This window comes from Equus asinus, chromosome 20, assembly GCF_041296235.1.
Source record: "Equus asinus isolate D_3611 breed Donkey chromosome 20, EquAss-T2T_v2, whole genome shotgun sequence".
In the NCBI taxonomy this organism is placed as follows: domain Eukaryota; kingdom Metazoa; phylum Chordata; class Mammalia; order Perissodactyla; family Equidae; genus Equus; species Equus asinus.
Genome location: NC_091809.1, coordinates 91,561,647 through 91,574,205, shown reverse-complemented (window position 1 = coordinate 91,574,205; position 12,559 = coordinate 91,561,647). Strand labels below are relative to the sequence as shown.

The 12,559-nt window shown below is 48.5% G+C and overlaps 1 protein-coding gene across 28 annotated transcripts in view; it reads right to left on the bottom strand.

Moving 5' to 3' along the window:
* The window catches only part of PPFIBP2 (PPFIA binding protein 2), a 147,587-nt gene that overhangs the window by 117,602 nt on the left and 17,426 nt on the right, over positions 1 to 12,559 (bottom strand). For 2 of the 28 annotated variants that reach the window (XM_070490975.1, XM_070490982.1), the window contains exon 1: positions 8,442 to 8,541. The exons of 24 other annotated variants lie outside the window; for them this stretch is intronic. The gene's annotated coding sequence lies outside the window, so the exon portion shown is untranslated. Of the gene's footprint in view, positions 1 to 8,441; positions 8,559 to 12,559 lie in introns of those variants that run through there. 2 more of the 28 variants (XM_070490983.1, XM_070490970.1) reach the window with 2 other exon arrangements.

Here is a 12,559-nt window from a genome sequence, read left to right as displayed (position 1 = left end):
GGAAAGGGGGAGGGAGCCGAGCAGGGCCATATTCAGCACATTCACACCTGTTCAGCCACCTGGGATCTTAAAAGCTGGGAATACTTCCCTCTGAGGACTTCCCATCACTCCCAGGAAAATTTCCAAACTCCTTATCATAACCCACGAAAGAGGTGCAGTAGGATCAGGCTAGGCCAAGCCCACATGGCCCTCCCCACTGCTCCTCATGCGTCAGCAGCACTGGTCCCCTGTCCGCCCCCCAGCACAGAGGGACCCTTTCCTCCTCTGCAAGTTTACACCTGCCATCCCCTCCGCCCTGAGCTCACTTCCCCAGGTCTCTGTATGACTGATTTATTCTCATCATTCAAGTCTCACCTGCAAAGTATCTTCTCAGAGAGGCCTTCCTTGCACACCCTCATCTAAAGCAGGTCCTTCACAGCACAGCAATTCCAATGTCTCTCATCCATATATTTGTTTCCTGCTAACTGGCCTTGCTAACCCTCTCCATGGAGGCAGGGGGCCCTGTCTGCCTTGTTTATCCCTGTGTCTCCAGGACCTAGCAGGGTGCCTGGCAAAAGGAAGCTTATGAGGAAACACTTGTGAATAAAATGATGAATCCATAAAGCCAACATTCCCTGAACCCTGCTGTACTGGGCCCTGGGGGGATATTGATAAATCAGACCTAGTCCCTGCCCCATGGACCACACAGTCCAGTGCAGAAGACAGAAGTATGAACAAACAATTATGACACAGGGTGAGGTGTGCTGAAAGAGGCAGGTATGCAGTTTCCTTGGGTCTTGAAGGATGAGTAGGAGCTTTCTCAGGAGATAAGGGGAGAAGGCTATTCCAAGCAGTGGGGGCGGTGCAGGAAAGGGAGAGAAGCATGTAAGGGCAGGATTGGTTGACAAGATTATACAGGAGCATCCAGCTGCTCCAGATGAGTCAAAACCTTCCACGGGATTCACATAAGCCTGACAAGGGCAATTAATGAGAGGAGCTTGGGAATCACACCCACTACTTCAGGGGTCTGGGTACCAGTGCACAACAAATCAACTGGCCTCAGATGTAAACACAACAGAGATTTTAGAAAGAAAGATCTCATATTTCTGCAGACTGGCCCCATCTGGAGCCTTACCACCAGGGTGAAAGTGGGAATGCAGTTAGAAGGTGCCAAGCCCAGACTGCCCAGGCTGTATCTCCTGCAACAGAAGGGCCATAAATGATGGCCCATGGGCCCTCTGCCCAGTGATGAGTTTGTACCTGGCGAACAGCAAGCTGGGTGGACCCGTGGGAGCTGGCATAAAGAGAAATATGAGTCAAGGGTGTATCATATTTACAACCCAGGAGCCTGGGGCTGGTAAGATTGGGAGCACTCGGGAGTAGGGAACCTGCTTTGGGCAACTGGTGAGCTCAGTTCTACACCAGCCGAATCTGAGGCAATGATAGAACACCTGGCTAAGAACGGGCCTTGCCAGCCTCTGTTACAAGGTGACTGTGAGGCGTCAGTGGGGTACAGAAGGAGCAAATATACCATGGGGGTGACACTTCCTCTCCCTCTGTGAACACGGACACTCTTATTGGAACAGGAAAGCTGCGAGGTCACCAACCATTCCCATTCTGGCAGCTAAAGCCATTTTCTTCCCTCCCCACTGTTGAGGTTAGAGCTCCCTGTCAGTAACACACGATGGGACAATCCCTGTCCTCCAGGAACGTGGGGTCTCAGAGGAAAATGTGTCCTCTGGCAGCATTCAGTGTGTCTAGTGTCTTCCATGTCTCTTCATCCCCACAGAGACACAGCACCTCCCTCAGGAGCCTGGGTTCATCAGGGATGTAGGGTTTAAGTGCACGAAGCTCCAGAAGCTTGTGCCAGGAGGCCTCCTGGAGGGAAGTGAGGTGAAGAGGCCAGAGTGCACATCCAGAAGATCCAAGAACCCAAAGCCACTGGGAAAGAGCCAGAATCCCTGGCAAACTCCAACCAGACAAGCAAAATGCAGGGCAACCTCGAAGCAGGTGGTGGGAGTGAAACTGAAACCATGTTCCCGATCTATGAGAGAGGAGCTAGAGCAGCAGCCTAGGGGCCTGACACAGCCTGGAGGACAGAGGATAGGCACTGGGCCCCGAGGCCTTGAAGGAGGGGTGCCCACCGGCCCAAGAAGGAGAGGAGCAGGCAGAGGAGGCCGCTGCTCTTAAAGTGCTCAGTAGTGACAGCTGTTATATTGGCTGAGAGCATTTTTATTCTCTCTGGACACTTAGACTAGTAACAGTTTGACCTTGATGAGCAGGCAGGCTCTCATACCAAGAAACTGGCTCATCTCTCGCTACAAAGATAAGGCAGGGAATGTTGTTTAAGAAAAGGTGTGGTCTGCTCATCATTCATCCTTCCCTCCACCCACAGGCCTCTCTAGGTGCTGTCATCTTCCTATCTGTGACAGTGTCTGAGGCTGGGGCTCCCCCTAATACAGGACTTTACCCTCCTCTTTGCTACCAGCCAGGGGGAAAATGACCCCGTGGCTGTTGAGACCAGTCAATGAAGAAGCAACAGCCAGGTTTCAGGATGACAGTGTCTGGTGATAGATGTCATGGCCAACATGAACTGCACCCCACAAAGGCCAGTTTGGCACATTAAGTTTGATCAGGGTGCAGGATCTGTACGTGTTCTGAAGTAGAAAATGAGGCACAGTTAGCTGCCCATCACCTGCTGCACTCTGAGGCAAGCAGGGATTTAGATACTGTATCATACTCTTGTGTTCAGCAAAGGAAAAGCAGGAGTAGGCAGGAACCACTGATTAAGATAAGTCATGGCCAAGTAAGCCTTAACTTATCCCACCCATAATCAATTATAAGCTTCCATTCCACTTTATAAACTACTTTTCTCTCAGTAAAAACGTTTAGGGTTGCAAGTGCTTTGGGCAGTTTCACCCTCTGGACGGAGGAAAGAATGAGGAACAGATCAGAGTCCCCAGCACCCCTGCTCCTCCAGGGTCTCCTGTGCCAGAGCTGGGCCTCAGCAGCTGCATCCAGCTGGGGGCCAGTGTCCCCCAGTAGAAGGCAAGGCCCAGGAGGGAACCCTCAGCCAAGAACCCACCATCACCAAACATCTCAGACCTTTCCCTTCCCTAAACGGCCAATGGGTGGTAGAGTCTCACCATATCACAACAACCAAAACCTTTTCCCCATAATTTACAGGTCGCCCATAAACCACAGCTGCCCTTAAATGGTTATTTTAAGAAATAGCTCTTGCTATCCATCCCTAAGCTTTGTAGACAGCCTCACAAAAGGATATAGGAAACTTACTTCTTTGGGACCAAGAAGCCATTTCCAGAATTTAAAAAAAAAAAAAACAGATGGAGAAAGACAAAGGAAATTGATGGCAGAGCCTAAATTCTCAATCACATCCCATATCAACCAATAACAACTTTCTTTTTAAAGGACAAAGAAGAAAGCACATAGGTTTATAGCCAGGCAATCTTGAGTTAAAACCTGGACTCTGCTGCATGCATAATGACTGTGGGTCTTCAGACTATTTAACCTCTCTGAGCCTCAATCGTATCATCTATACAATCAGTATAAAACTAATCAAACTGTTATGGGAGAAAGTAAACAAAATAGACCTCAGGTAAATACAGCATACTGAATCCAAACATCTAATTTAGCTACCCACTGGAACTACAGTAGAGGAATTTATTTTGAAAGACATAAACCCACAAGGACATGGAGAATGTGATAGGACATCAGGGAGATGCCAAGGCAACAGCTATGCAGCAAGAGTAGAAGGGCAGCCGGTCCGCGTTGGAGCGCTTCCAAGAGCTCTGGGACAGAGTTCTGCCATCACATGAAATTAACACAACACCTGATGCATCTGAACATCTTAACAGGTTTATATAACTGGTGAAGAATTTGTTTAATTCAATGATAAGAAAATAGAAAACCAGGCAAATGACAAAAGGACTCCACCAAAACCAAAAAGAGTCATCACAGACCTCACAATGAAACACCACACTCTGATCTAAGCGGAACTGTATTGGCAGAATGGGGGATGGAAAAATGCCTGTGAGAAGTGGGGGTAGCACTGGAAACAGAGCTGATTCCTCATCTTCCAGAGTGGGCACGCACACGTCACTAGATAAGGACTACTGAAAAAAAATAATAAAGTAGCAGAACAAGCATTTTTTTCAGCGATATGGATTAAAAAAATACTAAAAGAATTTTAAGTGGCTGAATCTGAGGAAGGACACAGGAGATGGGTAGGTGGGGTGTTTTAACAAATGGTACACAATTATTTGACTCAATTGTGTAGATATATAGTAGTGATAAAAATAAAAACAATCAAAAAGATTAACAGAGATCATATGTGTGGCGCGCCCAGCATAGAGTAGAGATTCAATTCATGGGTGCCCCTTTCTCTTCTTGGGCAGGTATCTGTTAGCTGCTAGCTAAGAGTTTATCCAGGGGCGGGCCTGTTGTGCAGCAGTTAAGTTCACACTTTCCGCTTCGGTGGCCGGGGGTTCACTGGTTCAGATCCCAGGTGCAGACATGGCACCGCTTGTCAAGCCATGCTGTGGTAGGCATCCCACATATAAAGTAGAGGAAGATGGGCACGGATGTTAGCTCAGGGCCAGCCTTCCTCAGCAAAAAGAGGAGGACTGGCAGCAGATGTTAGCTCAGGGCTAATCTTCCTCAAAAAAAAAAAGTTTATCCAACATTATCTCCCTTAATCCCCACACACCACTTAGGAATTATCCCCCCCACTTCCAGATGAGCAAAGAGATTAGGCAATTTGCCTGAAGATCTAACTTACCTTTTAAAATGGACCCAAGGTTGGGGTAGGGAGGTATACACAGCAGTGAACACAGGAAAACCAGGCAAGAGATGAAGGTAGTGTGGACCAGAACAGAATGACAGTGGGAGATGTTCTAATCCTTGATATATATCGAGGGAAAACCAGTAAGCTATACTGATAGATTGGACATGTACATACGAGAGAGGAGTCAAACACGGCTGCGTGGTTTTCACCCTCAGCCTCTATCTGGGAGAGTGGGGAGGACCGCAGGAGCAAGAATGTGGGCTGGGGGTTGGGGTGATGAAATCAGGAGACTGGTTTTGGAAATGTTTAGTTTAAGATATCTAGGGACACCTAGGAAGACATGCTGAGTAGGCATTTGGAAATCCGAGTCTGACGTTCAGAGAGAGAGGTCTAGGCTAGAAGATAACAGTTTGGGAGCCTTCTGCATAAAGATGGTATTTAAAACAACTAAATAACTGCAGGAAGCAATTTAAGTAGTACAGACCAAAAAAACGCAAGAGGCCCCAGGACTCTTTAGAATACTCCAACATGCAGCTGTCAGGGAGAAGAACCGACAAACGAGACTGAGAAGCAGCAGCCAGGAGAACTGAGAAGGTGGTGCCCTAGAAACGACTGAGGGGTTCAGGACGGAGGACGCAACCAGGGGTGCCAAGTGCTGCTGAGTCAGACCAGAGACTGTCTTCTCTTCACACTCGCTGATGGTGACTTCATCTGCTCCCACAGTCTCACCTGTCCCTGCGTTACCTCATCCGACAGACTGCAGCAGCCTCCTAACCGGTAGCCCCACCTCCAGGCAGCCCTCTCCATTCACCCTGCAGTAAAGATTAGCCTGACTCAATGGTCCTCACACCTTGGTGTGTATCAGAATCACCTGGAGAGCTAGCTAATCAAGCACAGAGGCCCAACTGAAGTCAGAATGAATGCAAACACAGCTCCCCGACTGGTACTCTTCTGCTTGGAAAGTCTCAGGGTAGAGTTCATGCCTTTTACCGGATGGACTCAATCTACTCGGTTCCAACTTTAACTTCCATCAAACCCTCTGGCAAACCTCTGCCCCATCCCAAATGTCTTATCATCAGTGGACAGATTCTGTTAGTTACTTGACTGAACCAGTTGCTTCTCTGCATTTTGCCCACACCAGCAGCTTTCCCTGCTAAATTCCCATCTTCTCTTCAAGGCAGTTCTTCCAGGAAGCCGTACTTGATCCTGCCCACCTACCTGTAGTCTCTGTATCTCTTTAAACTTGCAGAAAACTCCTGCAACCCTTCCCTGTGTCTGAGAGCCTGAGGGCATCCATTCTGAAAGCCGTGAAGAAACTTTTACAGATTAACCGGTAAAATAAAACTATCCATTGTCAGTGGGAAACTAAAGCTTGAAACAGTGGGCGCTGGGCAGGGGAGGTGGCAGCAGGGGGTGCCCTATTACCCCCACACACCTAACATCCACCTCCCTCTCCATGTCCTCACATTCAGCACCCCAACAGATGGTCCCCCCAAACTGCTCTCTATTCCGCATCAGTGATGCCACCACAGTTCCCAAGCCAGAAACCTGGGAGTCATCCAGGCCTTCCCTTCTCTCACCCACATCCAATTGGTCACCATGTCCAGTAAAGTCTCGGTCCTCACCCCCTCTCAGATCTGTCCCCTCATCTTAAACTGTCCTGCTTCAGGCCCATCAGAGTGACTGCAGTGGCTTCTGAGCTGGTTTTCCTGCCTGCAGCTTCACACCCACACACACCCCTCATCCTCACACTGCTGCCAGGACCACAGGTCTATTTCACAAATCTCATCAAGGCACCCCAGTACTTGTCCAACCCTTCACCAGCTTCCTGTCACCCAAGAAACGACCCAGAGAGGAAGTTAAGGGCCGACGAAACACTCAAGACTGTATACTCTGTAGTCAGGCCTGCCATTTGGATCCACATTCTTCCCAGCATGGGCTATGCCCCTGGACAAGTTCCTTAGCATCGCTGAGCTTCATTTTCCCCATTTATAAAATGTAGGGGAAGATACACACATTGTGGGATTGTGGGCATTCAATGAGACAGTGTACGTAGAAGTCCTTTGTACATAACTGGTGAGAGTTCATAACCATGGCAGTTACAGTTCCCTCACCCAATCTGGCCCCACCCTGAGCACCAACCATTAGATGCAACAGCCAAGCTATTTGCACATCACTTGATTTTATTCTAAGCCTAGCTCAGTATGCAATATTTTAGCCCAAACCTCCACTCCACCTGCTCAATTCCCACTCCTCAATTCCAGCATCATGATTCCAGGGATCCTCTCCCAGCTCCCAGATGGAAGTGACTGCCCCCCTTCCATGACAGACTTCTCCTGCAGCACCCAGAACTCTCTAGAGCACTGGCCACTGATGTGGGTGACTCCTTTGTCTGAGTGGTAAGCTCCTCATGGGCAGGGCCACTTCTCTGAGCCCAGAGCTTAGCCCAGGACCTGGCACAGAGCAGGCTGTCAGCTCAGGTATGTTGAATGGATGAAAAGAACCACCTATCTACAATGGGACAGACACATGATAGACATTCCCATTCCAGAAGGGAGAAAATGGAAGAAATAATGAGGCCACTGGTCTAAACTAGAAGCTGAGAGGCTCCCAGGGCTGAAGAGAAGCAGCACACCTGGCCTGAGAGCAATGGCAGGGCCCACAGACACTGACTTTGTCTCAGGACTGAAGGACAAGACCACAGGCATTACCTGTCATCGGGTCAGAGGGGCCAGACACAGAGAGACATCCTTTCACGACCATGGAGAGTCCTAGCAGGACAGAGGGCCCAAGATGCTGAGAAAGCTGCTATCAGAACTGCTGAGTGCCTTTAGTGAATACCTGAGTTGAATAACAGCGAAGAGGTGGAGCCTCTTCTTTTTCTCTTTCTTTTGTCACTGAATAGAAGCTTAAGTAGCCTAAGAAAAACTGCACAGGAGAAAATAAAAGAAAGCCACGGAAGGGGAACAAGCACGCTTAACTTGTCCCTGTCTAATCACAACATCAGTAACTCCTAATAATAAACATTTGTTTAAAGCTTTGGCTTCAAAATATTTTTCACACACAAGGCTTCTCATTCCCACCTAAACATCCCGGATCAGGCCGTTCTGATTAGTCAGCCAGTTCAGCTGAGACCAGAAGGGCCGCGATCCATCAGAACTGCTGAAAGGGCCCTGAGCCCAGGTGCAGGCTGGCAGTGCTGGGTGGTGGCAGGGGACGAATGCAATATTTCTTGCTTAGCATCTTTTACCCGCTGTGGCAGGTTAGTGAGTCGTGCGCACTGGGCATTTCCAGCCACTCCCTGTTGGACAAGTTCCAAAAGATCCCTAAGAACACTTGTGCTGGAACCCAGCTCTACCGAACCTGCTGGAAGGAGTCCTTTTGCTTTTTGGACCTTCCATTTAAAACCCGGCCAGCTCCTGTCACATGTCACTGCTCCTCCACCAGCCTCATTTGGCACATCCAAACCCAGATGCTTCCACTTAAGCATTGACCCAAAAAGCTCAGGCCTTTCTCACCAAACCACAGACCTTTAAACAGGATTCCATGATCCCCAACGGCAGTTCCACCAACGTGTAATAACAGCAGGGGACGCATCACAGAGCTGAACACCATTCGCTAAAGAATGAACGAATAGCACCAGATACTGACACCTCACCTCCAGGCGCCGTGAGGCCGGCCTCCCTCCCAGCTTAGCTGAGCCCCAGACTCAGGAGCAGGAGCGACATCCTCCCTCCTACTTGAAATGCAGGCTTCTTAAGAGAAACACCACTCCAAAGACAGGAGCATGAGACACCGCGAGCCCAGCCCACAAGGAGGAGCACAGGGTCTGGCCAGGAAACGGGTGTGAGAGAGTCTGAGGCTGTCACGGCTCACACCCACACAGCACATCTGACCTTCTGGGCTTGAGTAGCACTGAAGAGCTGATGTCGAGTTTCCCACAATGTCTTTGCTTAATATTTTTAAACACGTGCTTTACCTTCCTCTGACTGTTCTCACCTCCCATTTCTGCTCTTGACATTCTGTCCCCAAGCAGGTCCTTTTGTTCAACTCAAGGGCTCACTGTGGTAAAGAGGCCACAACAATCCATAACCAGGGCCATGGACCTTAACTTTGTCCTCTCTATCTCATTTAGTCTTCCTGGCCGTCCTGTGAGGGATATATTGTAATTATCAGCCCCATTTACAAAAGAGGTAATTAAGACACAAAGATGTTAAGACATCGCCCAAAGTCACATAGCTGCTGAAGTCCTCACGTGGAGTCCAGTCTGTGTGACACCTAGGTCCCCGCTTGCTCTCCCCTACACACTGCCTTGCCCTTCAGATTTGCCCAAAGCAGTGAAGAGCTGTGTGTAGGGAAGCTGGTTTCCATGTCCAAACCAAACAGAGCTCAAAACTCCTGGAGCCAAGAGACTTACTGCTAAAACCTCTCTCCTGCGTAGCTTATCTTCGTAGGGACGCTGCCCACTGCCAACTCCTTTCATCTCTTACAAGATGATATTTTACTTGAAAAAAGATACACCTAACAGAAAATAATTGTCATAAAAATACCCGACCCACAAAAAGCAACATACATATTTTTTAGATTTGTTTATTCATTTCAAATACTATTTGCCCCCTATTATCTGCAAAACTCTGTGGTAGATGCTGTGAGGAAAAAAACGAATGCTAAGACTAAGTTATTTATCTACCAAGAGCCAAAAATCTTTCGTCTCTCATCCACATCAACTAGAATGTGAAGGTCACATGTAGAATTGGGCCTCTATCTGGGATCCATGAATCAAAGCCAATGAACTTTGGCTTTTGCCAGTTTGGACTTCAGAAATTCATAGATTAATTAAGAGTCTAGTTTTAAAGCAGTCATGGTATTCCTTTGTGAGAAGAAAAACATCATTTCCCTGAACTCCCCAACAACTCTAAATTAAATTCAGATGGCAATTATCTGCTAATGTCAAGTCTACGATGTCACCAGCTCAATGGGCAAGTAATACGTAAAACATCACGTGGAAGTTAGTTTCAAAGACAAGCTGAGTTTCAAAACTTGACCATTTACTGATCATTTTATGGACAATAAGACTCACCTCTTCATCCATTCATTCAGTAGATGAACATTCAAGGGGAAGATTATAGGTGCCTGGCACCACAAAGGCCTGGGGATTCCGAGGGAGAGACACACATACCCCAACAACACAGCCCGAGGTTCACTCCCAAGAGAGGGAAGCTCAGCATGTTCAGGGTGTGGAAGGAGGAGGAAGGAGTGACAGTGCAGGGTGGGCAATCCCAGAAGGCTTCACGGAGCAAGTGAGATTTCTCCAGATGGGCAGCAAGCAGAAATCCAAATGCATTGCAAGAGGAATAAAGAGTATAACCAAAGTATGAAAGAATCTAGAGGGGAGCAGGGATGGTGCATAGAGCTCTGTGTGTCCAGAGAACGGGGAAAGACTGGCAGCAAATGAGGCTTAGACCAGCTTGTGAAGCGTCTCTCACCTAATCTCACCCGTAGAACTTGGCTTTATCCATCAGGCAATGGGAACCACCAAAGGGAGCTACCTGGAAGCCACCACTGTCCTGCAGCAATAATGTAGAAGGATGCAAGGACCTGAGGGAGGGTTTCTTCTCAGATGACCTGGCCGGGCTCTCTAGATTCCCTCTCCCTGTGTATAACCAGGCTATGGCAGCCTGACCTCTCCAACTGCCCACCTCAGGAACCCTCCGGCACCCTTCCCACACTTCTCTAACTCAGTTTCCCCTCTCACCAACCCCTCATTCTGGACAGTAAGGATGGGGCCTCCCTACTCCAGGTCCATCAGCCCTACTGCATGTCAGCAGTCAGTACACAGGATCATCACCTGAAACTCCACCTCTCTCTCTCTAACCACCCCCCCAGCTTGCACTGAACCTGCTCCCCAGCTCGCTCTGCCTCTCTGGTCAGGACTTGCCCTGACTCTCCCCCTGCCTGGGGAGGCAAGTTCAGGTGTCTCTTCCTCCTCCTGCTCCAGGATGCTAACCAACGCATACAGCACCATCAGACACTCGTGCACCCAGATCTTTAACCTCGTGTTTCCTTCCTCTCAGACTCCTCCTCAGCAAGCTACCATGCATCTTTCTTTGGTGAGAACTGGAATCCCTCAATTCCCTTTCTCTCCACCTCAAAACTCCCCTCTGCCCTTGGATCCTCTAATCTATCATCACTGAGGTCCACCCTCTCAATCATTCCTTCTGTAAGCTGTATCTGCATCTCTCCGCCTATCCTGCTCCTTCCTCTAAAACCACAAATATCAAAGCCTCTGCTGTCGTAAAACACTTCCTTTCTCCCTGCATCCCCCATGGCTACCATCTCATATTTCTCCTTATCTTCACTGCCAGAGCGCCACCTCCCATTCTCTCTGACACCTTCTGTTGATGAGACTCCCATTTCTGGGCACTGATGCGGTGCTCTCATCTATCAAGCTACCTCAGCTCTAGTCTTTGCAGGGCAACATAGTGTAAGCTGGAGAGTCAGACTGCCTGGGTTAGAACCCCATTTCTTTTTAGTTGTTGTTGAGGTCACATTGGTTTATAACATTATATACATTTTAGGTGTACATCATCATATTTTGCCTTCTGTATAGACTGCATCGAGTTCACCACTAACAGTCTAGTTGCCATCCGTCACAGTGCACATGTACCCACTTACCCCCTTCGTCCTCCTCCCGCCCACTTAGAGCCCTATTTCTGACATCATTCGCTGTGTGTCCTAGGGCAAGATGCTTACCCTCTGTGTCTCAGTTTCCTCTTCTGTAAGATGAGAATAATAAAAGTACCTACTTTAAAGCGTGGTTGTGAAGGTCAAATTAGTTAATACAAGTAAAGCACCAAGACCCGTGATCACTGTCGGCTTGGATTGCTTTCTTCGGCATCTCATCTGTGCCAACACCCCTGAGATACTCTCCTCCTTTAGCAATTGGGACAAAGTGTTCTCTGGGTTCTTCCAGGTCCTCCTCCTTCATTAAATGTCCTCTCTCAGCTTCCACTCACTACCCAGAGGCAGATTCTCTGATCAGTCTTTTTTCTTTCTACAGTCTCTCCCTGGACAATCCACATTTCATCTCCATCTTCATGACTCATAAAACAGACTGCTTTTGTAAGCTCCAGACCAAAATATCCAAATATTCATCGGCATACTGGCAGCCCCTGAGATTCAGCGTGATCAGAAATTCTCTCAGCATGATCCCGCCCTTGCTTGGCAGCTCCTCGCCTCCTTGGACTGTATACCCTGCATTCCCCTGTGACCCTTCCCTGACCCCTCCTTCACCTTCAAACAGCAGAGAGGTCCCTGTGGATGGGGAGGGACGCTACTCTCCATCCCACCCTTCCCACTCCAGCTGCCCCAGCCTGTGGTCAGGTATAGAGAACCAAGGCAGTGAGAGCCTCCTCTCACCTGAGCAACCCCTCGCCTCCCCTACAGCAGTCCAAACTCACGAGTCCGGCATCCAAGGCATTACTTAGCTGACCCCAAATTGTCCTGGACACATGGTGGTAATAATAATGGCTGACATTTATTAAGCACTCACTGTGCACTGAGTTAAGCATTTATATGTATCTCATATCTCGATATTATCACTGTTATTATCCAAATTGTACAGACAAGGAAACTGAAGCTTGGAGAGGTTAAGCACTTGGTCAAATCACACATCCAGGAAGCAGTAGAGACGAGATTTGAACCCAGACTGTCTGACTCCAAAGTTATGCTCCAAACCAACCTGCAACACTGCCTCACCACACCTGGTTACCTCCA